The sequence below is a fragment of the Suncus etruscus genome, chromosome 2 (assembly GCF_024139225.1).
Source record: "Suncus etruscus isolate mSunEtr1 chromosome 2, mSunEtr1.pri.cur, whole genome shotgun sequence".
NCBI classification, from domain to species: Eukaryota; Metazoa; Chordata; class Mammalia; order Eulipotyphla; family Soricidae; genus Suncus; species Suncus etruscus.
Window position 1 is genome coordinate 123,987,758 of NC_064849.1, and position 10,035 is coordinate 123,997,792.

At 40.8% G+C, this 10,035-nt stretch overlaps 1 non-coding gene across 1 annotated transcript; it reads right to left on the reverse strand.

Moving 5' to 3' along the window:
• Window positions 1-6,425: 6,425 nt before the first annotated feature.
• On the reverse strand, window positions 6,426-6,532 carry LOC126003208 (U6 spliceosomal RNA). Its single transcript, XR_007493742.1, has one exon. It is a non-coding gene; the product is annotated as a U6 spliceosomal RNA (small nuclear RNA).
• Window positions 6,533-10,035: the final 3,503 nt, after the last annotated feature.

The following is a 10,035-nucleotide window of genomic DNA, read 5'->3' on the forward strand; positions in this document are numbered from 1 at the left end:
ATTTGTAAGGACTGTAATATGTGACATCTTTCATATCTCATCAGCCAAATTAAAAATAAAATATAAATGTATTGCTTGAAAGTGAAGCTATCACCTCATTTTAATCTATTAAAATTCAGATTAAGTGACTAGGAAGATAGCAGAGCAGCTATCTTTGACTTGCATGCTACAAACCTAGGTTTGATCCCTGGCATCACATAAGGTATCCAGAGCCTCTGGAGAGATCCCTGAGTGAGAAGCAGGAGTTAATCCTGAGCACAACCAGGTTTGGCCAAAAAAAAGATTAAGGTTGGTGTGGAGGACGATTGTGGGAAAAGGAATGGACTAGTTAGGTCGTAAATATTTAAGGCTCTTGTTTAACTTTCCCCTACTTATAGACAACTTTTTGATAAGAAGGTGTTTATCTGTGAGATAAAGTATAAAAAATATCTGATGGTTCCTTGACTCCCCTAAGTTTCTTGGGACCCTATCAGAATTCAGTGCTGGAGAATTAGTAACACCCACACTGTTTTCTCTAGGGCCAGAAGACACTATGTCAATATGCCTGTTGCCGCCCTCTGGGATGAAGGAAATGAAGTCACTACATTAGAAAGTAAATAATGTGCTCAGGGCACCTTTATCTGGCCCTGAGCACCCTGATGCCCTCAGACTAAGGTCCCCGATTTGGAAACTGGAGAGGCACTAATGCCCAGGATCGAGTGAGGAAGCTACCACTTAGGAACACTGAGATTTATGACATTTGAGATAATGATGTCAGAGAGTAGGGCAGAGACTAAAGTTTACATGTGCCTCTCAGAGGGCAAATGCCAGGATGTTAGTCTCTGAATGGTGGGCCAAGAACATGCCAGCAGGAAGTGCTAGTTGGCAACTAGGACAATTTCGGGAGTGAAATGGAGATACTGATGACTTTGCATTCACAAATTATGATTTTAATATGAAAGGAGTAGGGGAAATTTTGCTTTTCAAAAATAATACAACCAGCGTAACAGAATATGTAACCCTTCCAAAATCTTTTCGGATCCTGTTTACCATTAATAAGAAAGTATATGAGTTAGAAGAAAGCTCCTATAAATGCCATTAGTGTCTCTGAAGTATGAAAACTTTTGGAATCAGGTTTTAATGGAACATTCACCAAGTTGGCCTTCATGGTGTATGCCAGAAAAATTTAGCTGTCATCTTGAGATTCTACAGGAAGCAATAAGAAGAGCTATTTGGCAAACTTAACAATAGTTTGTAATATTTCTAAGCAACCTAAGCAATAAACTAAAGGACAACTTGTGTGACTCAACCCTCTTGGAAATCTATAACCAACATCAATTTTTCTCCTTAATGAGAGTCTTAAATCTTGGAAATAACTGCTCTTTATGATGATTTTGATTAAAAGCAATAATTTATGCCCACAGAATTCACTGTGCTTCAGCCTCTCAAACCTATTCTTAGTATACCACACTCTTTGGGTAAAGAAAAGAGAGTTTCAGTCTGGGTGTTTCCACTGATGCTAAGACACTTCATAAATAAGTGAGGAATAAATGCTGTTTTTTTCCCAGTCTAGATTTTTGCCAAGCAAATTGCAAGAGCAACAGTCCAGTCTCAATCAGCAAGCATTTTCTTTCCTCTAGTCTCTCATTCTACTCGGGATTAAATGTTCCCCTTGTCCTCAACCAAAATGGAAATATGATCTCATGTTTATTTATTGTGTTGCCTTTGCATTTCCGAGGTCAATAGGGTGTAAATTTTAAATTGTTGATGTCACTTCTTCCCCCAAACACAGAGAAACTCGCCAGGGAGCTAGCTGTGAGCATATCCGAATGCAGCCAATTCTCTTAAGTAGACACTTGGGCATAAAAATAGAAAGGTACTTTAAGTTGCTAAAGTGGCATCACTCAGTAGCAATATGATTACATTCTAGGTGCAAGTTCAATGATACTCCTAGACAGGGTTGCCAAATACTAATTGGTTAAACAATACTTTTGTTTGTTTGTTTTTTTGTTTTGGGGCCACGCCTAGTGACGCTCAGGGGGTTCTCCTGTCTATGCACTCAGAAATCAAATCGCCCCTGGTTTGGGGGACCATATGGGACGCCGGGGATCAAACCGAGGTCCATCCTGAATCAGCTGCATGCCAGGTAAACGCCCTATCGCTGTGCTATCGCTCAGGCCCCAACAATACATTTGAGGGAGTTGGGTCCACCATTGGTGTTCCTCTGAGGCTACTCATGTCTCTGTGCCCTCGGGTCATCTCTGGCACTGCTAGGACCAGATGCAGTGCCAGGAATCAAACCTGTAACTGCCAGGACTTGAGCCAGCACTCAGGAGTGATTCCTGAGCATGGTCAGGTGTGGCCCAATACCCTTTAGTTCAATGAGTTGAATGAGCTGGAATGTACACTTTGCATACCAGTGACCTGGAACCACTTGGTCAGGATGAGCATTGCCAGGCACGTCCCCTGAGTCAGAAATAGCTCTCAAGACTCAACCAGGTGTGACTCAAAAAGCAAAACAAACAAAAATCCAGTGCAGAATCAGGGAGATAACTGGAGTGTAGAACGCATGTCTACCATGCACAAGACTCTGTGCACTACAGAGATCCGTAAGCACTGTTGATGTAGCTCTGGTAAACCTCATGCACTGCAGAGCTGGACCCTGTGACCTATAGGGCCTTCATCTCCAGTGAACATTACAGGGTGTGCCCCAATAAAAATAATCTACCAGATCATATCAACAACACCTTAATCCTAAATCACACGAATAGAAAAAAGCAGAATGATGATACCTATTCTTTAGAAGAGTTCAAGGGAAGGAGTTGAGCAGGGACTGTTGCGTTCAGCATGTTGCCGCCTCAGCTTTAGCTGCTTCAGCAGAGCAGCACACTACTTCACCTATCAGACTTCTGGTTTCAAAGCAGAAATCCTTGAACTAGAGAAAACTCACAACAGTCTGAGTGCATGTTTTGCATGCACGAGATTCTAACCTCTACCTGGTACTGTCTAGTGTACTGAGTACCTCCAGCAGTGAGCCTGGCCCCCAATGCACTGAGTCAGGAGAAGCCTCCAGCTCTGCCAGGTGTGGCATCTCCTGGGTTAACAGGTCACCTCTTTTTTTTTGGGGGGGGGGCACACCCGGCAGTGCTCAGGGGTTACTCCTGGCTATCTGCTCAGAAATAGCTCCTGGCCGGCACGGGGGACCATATGGGTCGCCCGGACTTGAAACAAACACCTTAGGTCTTGCATCGGCTGCTTGCAAGGCAAACGCCGCTGTGCTATCTCTCCAGCCCCAACAGGTCACCTCTTAAGATTAACTATATGATATGCATGAATATAGTGTCCCTACAATTATTTAAAAAAAAAACCTAATGTAGGTCTTTAAATAAAAACAAAGTGATATCCTGTACACTTTAGAAAAGTAGGGGGCCCAATAGTGGACACCTGGATATTCTGGGAAGTTGTCTAAGGGCTTCCATAAAATATGTAGATTTGAGGCCATGGAAGCCAGGAGAATTACAGTTAGATTTGGTGCAATTGAGTGATATTGATGCTGAAGCCTCTACTCTGACCTCTTAGCACATGAGCCAATGTAGGCCTGTATCTTTTTTTTTTAATATAATTTTTATTTTGATCATAGTGGCTTACATATTGTTGACAATATTATTTTAGGTACATATTTACATAAAATCAGGGGGGATTCCCATCACCAAATTGTCCTCCCTACACCTCCATTTTTGTCCTCCCTCCCATTTCCTCTTCCCTCACCCCCAGGGCGACTAGAATATGTGGTCCCCTCTGTATCTGACCTACTACTTAGTAGTCTTGCACCTATTTGGTCTTGATGTCTCCCTTATTTCCCCCTCTAACTGGAGGCAGGACTAGCTAGTTCAAGATGTATGGTTTTGTTTGAAAAAGAGAAAAGTAATAAACTGGGGTAAGAGTCTAATATGCCGAAAATGAGCGGAATCCTTCTAGGGGCTCTCATCAACGATTTGAGAGATGAAGGAGAAAAAGAAGGTGAAACACTCCACCAGTACCAAAGGAAGTGTCAAATATCCAGTGAGGACTCCAGCTATATCGATAAGCACCACAAAAAGAAAAAAAAAAAGAAAAACAAACAAACAAAACAAAGAAAAAAGCAAACAAACAAACAAAACCAAACCAAAACAAAACAAAAACACGCCATGGTCTTGAAATAAGAAACATGGCATAGCACATAAAGAAAGAAAAGAAAGGAAGAGAAAAAAATAAGTATAACTGGGGACAACAATTTCAATAATCACACCCAAACAGAGAAATCGACCAAAAATAGATAGGTAAATAAAAATAATAATAATAATAAATGAAGATAAAAAATAATATATAAAAATAACCAAGGTTTTGTGCTTTTTGTATTTTTGTTTTTTCCCTCCTGCCCTGGCACAGTAAATATTGGGGTCATTCGAGAATTCACTTGTAGGCCTGTATCTTTTAATGGCCTCCTCACCTACTAGACAGAAGCTGGTGCAGGACTGCTCCCAGTGATGATAACCAATTATACTGACCATGGTCCAGTGCTCATTCTTCAGGATTATTTCAGGCCACCAGAGATCCTCCTCATGGTGCTGGGTAAATGAGAAAACCACGACTAAAGTTTGCAGCCCACGGAGAGTACAACCAGAGCATGTGAGGTAAGAATATGAGTACTGCCCCTGTAGAAGTCTAGCTCCAGAGAGTATGCATCCAGCATGCAAGACCCACAACACTGATGTGTGGGCCCACAACTAAGTATGCTTGTGACTGCCCCAAAAACCTATGGAGGAAAGAGGAACAGAGATCTACTTCTGACATCATTCTTGTTTTGTCATCCTAAGTACTTCTTTCTACCTAATATGTATCTTGGCAACTTGTTTTTTTTATCTTCCCTGAAAATTATCCTATCTTTCTTTGTCTTTTTTGTTAAAGGACCATGGCTAGTGGTGCTCAGGGGCTACTCAGAACATAATGCTCAAGGATAACTCCTGGCAGTGACAAGTGACCTTTGTGGATCAAATCTGGGGCTTCTGTATGTAAAGCATGCACTCCAGTGCTTTGAGTTATTCTAAAGTTCCTTTTCTGGCTTAAATTTTTTGTTTGTTTGTTTGTTTTGGATCACACCCAGTGGAGCTCAGGAGTTCCTCCTGGCTCTGCTCTCAGAAATCGCTCCTGGCAGGCACGGGAGACTATCTGAGATCCTGGAATTCGAACCACTGTCCATCCTGTGTTAGTCGCATGCAAGGCAAATGCCTTAACGCTATGCTATTGCTCCGGCTCTGGCTTAAATATTTTTTAATTGAAGTAAAGGACACATCAAAAATGCATTAGTTTAATCATTTTGTTTATTTTGAAGGCCAAAACCAAAAAGATTGATTCAAAGGGATTAATTCCAGCAGGTTTTAAGGTATGGGACTGTGTGGTGAGTTTCCACAGGCAAAGCGTGCATTCAGCACTTGAGTTTTCTTCCACCCTTAACCATATTTAACTGCACAGTAAAATATGTCAAACATGTTCACATGATTGTGCAACAGATTTCCAGGACTTTTGCCTCTTGCAGAATGGAAACTGTGCCCATTAAACAGCAACCTCTTCCCCATGCTGTGTGACCTTCTACTCTACTGCAATGAATTATAGCTATCTTATCATTTTCACTCAACTTCTATTTCCCAGCACCTAGAATAGTCATGTTCCACAAATATTTGCTGAGTCAATGAATGAATCTGTATTTATCTTCTACAAGAAACAAAGACATGAACATAACGAGGTCACCACCTTACTTATACTCAGAAATCAGTAACTTTGAAATCAGTGGAACTGGGCTGGAGAGAAAGTCCAATAAGCCAATTGCATGCCATGTACATGGGAAATCCTGTTCAATCCTCATCACTGCTTATGCTGCTGAGCATGGCCAGGAGTGACTGAGCCCAAGTACCAAGTCAGGTGCAGCTCCTGAGCATTGCTGAGTATGTGCCTCTCCTTCCCCAAAAAGCAATATTTGTTTAACATCAGAGAATGAACTTTACATTAATTCTACACTTGTTTTACAATCAGCTCCCAACTCAGGAGCCAGGATCTGTTCAAAATCTGCCCCATGGTTGTTACGTGCATCTTTTCAGTGCTTCCTGATGTACCAGTACTAAGTGCTGCAGTTTTCAAACAGCTCTCTACTGAAATGTTCAAGTTTATCCTACCTACACTCTCTTTGGGGGGGGGCACAAGAGGGAATACCAGGCAGTGTTCAGGGACCACTAGCTCTGAATAAAGGGTTGTTCCCAGCAGAGATGAGGGAAATTTTCAGTTCTAGGATTTGAACCAGGGCCTCCAGCATTGATCGTTGTCTGCAGCCCCCTACCATCACTCATACCATTTCTGAATTACATGGCATTTTTTAAATGTGGGGTATGACTGTTATGGGAAGTCTTTTTTTTATTAATATGAAATGCTTCACGAATTTGCGTGTCATCCTTGCGCAGGGGTCATGTTAATCTTCTCTGTATCGTTCAAATTTTAGTAGATGTGCTGCCGAAGCAAGCACGATGGAAAGCTTTTTTTGTGGGAATCTCCCATATAGTACACAAGAGATCCAGGTGCCCTTCCAAATAATTCTAAGTCAACCAGGTTTCTAGATCAAAGCAACGGTGATGCTATGAGGGTTTTGGAGCTGGGGGAAACCCAGGTCACCTGGTTGTTCTTGGGCACCTCAGGAGCTACACCCTATGATGTCCAGGAACTGTTTGATATAACACATTACACTGGGGTCATCCATAGGTAAGGTATGCACTGAAGCCCTGTACTGTCTTTTGGATTCCTAAAGCTTTTACACAAGTGTGACTGTATTACTGAAAAAAACTGTGTGAAAGTATGTGGTGAAACATAGTAATGTTTCTCATCTCCTTCTCCCCCCCACCCAACCTTCCCTTCTCTTACCTTTTTTGTTTTTCATTTTGTTCCTTTACTTTAGCCTCTCTGAACTGTTGGTAGTTTTGCAAAAGTCTTGGTGACAACCATTGCCTTTGCTGTTACATTTCCTTGAAACATCTTTGTCCTGATATTTGTATTTCTCAGAACCTCACTTCTATCAGACACTCATAAGCCCCCCTAGTGAAGAGGTGGATAATGAGGACCCTACTGAAAAGTGACCTGAAGTTATCATCATGTTACTCATCACTTATTTCCCTTCAATATAACGTTTTCTTTCCATTTTCTTCTACATAATGCTAGTTACTTTTGCCTCTTTCATATCCTGATCCAGAGAACATTGCCTGATAGATAGTAGGTACTCAATAAATATGATTTTTATTTAAGCTAATAAACAGACCAATAGCAGATCTCAATTCCTTTGAACTGGTGAGAGATGGGAATTGATTGAAAAGAGTACAAGGAAATTGTTCTATATTTTGGTTATGTGTAAGAATACATAAACATATGAATTTTTTGTTGTTGGTTAGTTGTTGTTGTTGTTTTTTTTTTGGTTAGTTGTTTTTAGATGTTTATTTTTTGTTTAGTTTTTGAATCACACCTGGAAGTGCTTAGGGATTATTCCTGACTCTGCACTCAGGAATTACTCCTAATTTTTCAATGCCAGGGATGTGTGCAAGGCAAGCACCCTACCTTCTACCTTCAGGACCCTAAAAATATGAATTTGTTTTTGTTTTTGTTTTTGGTTTTGGTTTTTCGGGCCACACCCATTTGATGCTCAGGGTTTACTCCTGGCTAAGCGCTCAGAAATTGACCCTGGCTTGGGGGGTCAATTTGGGACGCCGGGGGATCAAACCGCCATCCTTCCTTGGCTAGCGCTTGCAAGGCAGACACCTTACCTCTAGCACCACCTCACCAGCCCCAAATATATGAATTTGTTAAACTCTTTAAAAAACCTAACATTGGTGATAGGAATGTTGCACTGGTGATGGGTGGTGTTCTTTACATGACTGAAACCCAAACAACACAATCATGTATGTAATCAAGGTGTTTAAATAAAAAATATATTAAAAAAAAAGAAAAACCTTTAAACATTGCTTTAAATTGTACCTGTTAAACCTCAACATAGGAATTTTTTAGCATGCAGCCCTGTGACCCTACTAGTTATTCTCAGCCAATATTGGCTATGGGCCCAGCAAGGGTCCTCCCAGGTATTATCTGGACTAGTCACTGGTGGTGCTTGCATGCAAGGCATGCCCTTTAACCTAGGTACTATCTCTCCAGCCCTAAGGGATTTTTATTTTTAACTTAAGAGCTATGCCTAAGGTCACAGACTTTTCAAAGTAGTAAAGCTATAATCCAAGCCCTAGTGTTCTTGATCCAAAGTCTATCACCTTTTTATGATGTTATAACATCTCCCTTCATCTCTGCTCGTTCATTCCACATCTGGCCTCACTGAGGTTTTCATCATAAACTTCACACTCATTTCTTTTAGGATTTATGTATCTCAGAGTATAACACCAACTCTACACCAACTCTAGCCTGTTTCCTAGAGTAAGGAAAACCTCTATGAGACACAAATTGTAAATCCAAATCTCATTAAGATAGCTGACAACCACCCATATCTAAGAGAAGGTCTCTGAAAAGGACAGAAACTCACCAGCAGACAAGAAATGTGAACTTTTTTTGAGGCTATTAGAGCTGTCTAAGATGTCTATAAGAGGTCACAAATTATAGTCATAGCAAAAGTGATCCTTGCTAACTTACTCCCTGAAGATTCAAAACTAGGAAGAGGTCTCAAGGATATGACTCAATGGTAGAAAACTCACCTGGCCCATGGGAGGCCCTGGGTTTTGTTCCTGGCACCACAGAACAAAACATGGGCCACAGAGACAATACAAATTTTAAGGCACCAGTCTTGAATATGGCCCAACTCATACATATGGCATATGGTTCCCAGAGAGTCCCCGAGAGTAATCACAAGGATTAATCTTTGAGCACCCCAGGTGTGGCTCAAAAACCAAAAAGCAAAGTCAAAAAGTAAAATTTATAGTATTTCTTCGAACCAGAACTATAATCCCTAACATATTTTAGGTGGGCTGCCAGAGCTGACTGGTCTGCAGTGAAAACCTGTTTATCATTATCCACAATCTTGCCTTGTTTTTCAAGTATTTATTATAATTTAGAGTTTTAGGGGCCACATACAAATAAAGCTAATTTGGGTTGAGGAAGCTAAAGATTAATTCATAACTTCCTTTTTTCCTTCCAATGTAGGCCAGGCCTTAGGTAAAAGGGATTCATTAAGACAGATAGGAATTTTCTGAAGTCTATAGATTTTTGGGTTTTGTTTTTGTCTTTTGTTTTGGTATTGGGGTATAATCAGTGGTTCTGGGAAATGAAAGTTTAGGTAGTGCTGGGAATTGAACTCAGGGACTGTGTAAGTCTTGTGTGCTGCCCCATCCCTTTGAGCTAACTCTCTGATCTGGAATTCATAAATATTTTTACAAATTTCATTTTATTCAGAAGTGATAAAAAAGTTAGTTATTTGTAGAAATCAAATTATTTTAATTTTGGTAAGAAATATAAACATGGTGGGTTTTACCATTTATTGAGGGAGGGAAGTCCCAGCTAGGCTCAGGGCTACTCCTGACCTAAGGCTATATGGGTTGTTCCCAGTAGTTCCAGTAGTACTCAGCGGGGACAGTCTAGTGCCAAGAACTAAATCCAGGGCTTCATACATGCAAGACAAGTGCTATTCCATTGAGCCACATCTTCAACTCCACTTTAACGTGTATAGCTCAGTGCAATTAAATACATTCACATTGTTGCACAACTATCACTACTAAATTATATCACAACTTTTAATGTCACTATTAAAACTAAGGTCTAGGGGCTGAAAGATAGTATATTGGGTAGGACATTTGCCTTGCATGCAGCCAACCCAGCTTCCACCCCCAGCATCCCATATGGTCTCTGAGTTCACCAAGAGTGATTACTTAATACAGAGCCACAAGTAACCCCTGACCATAGCCAAGTGTTTTCTTCAAACCAGGAAGAAAGAAATAATTTTACAAGAAGAAAAATAGACTGGAGCAATAGTATAGTGGGTACATTTGCCTT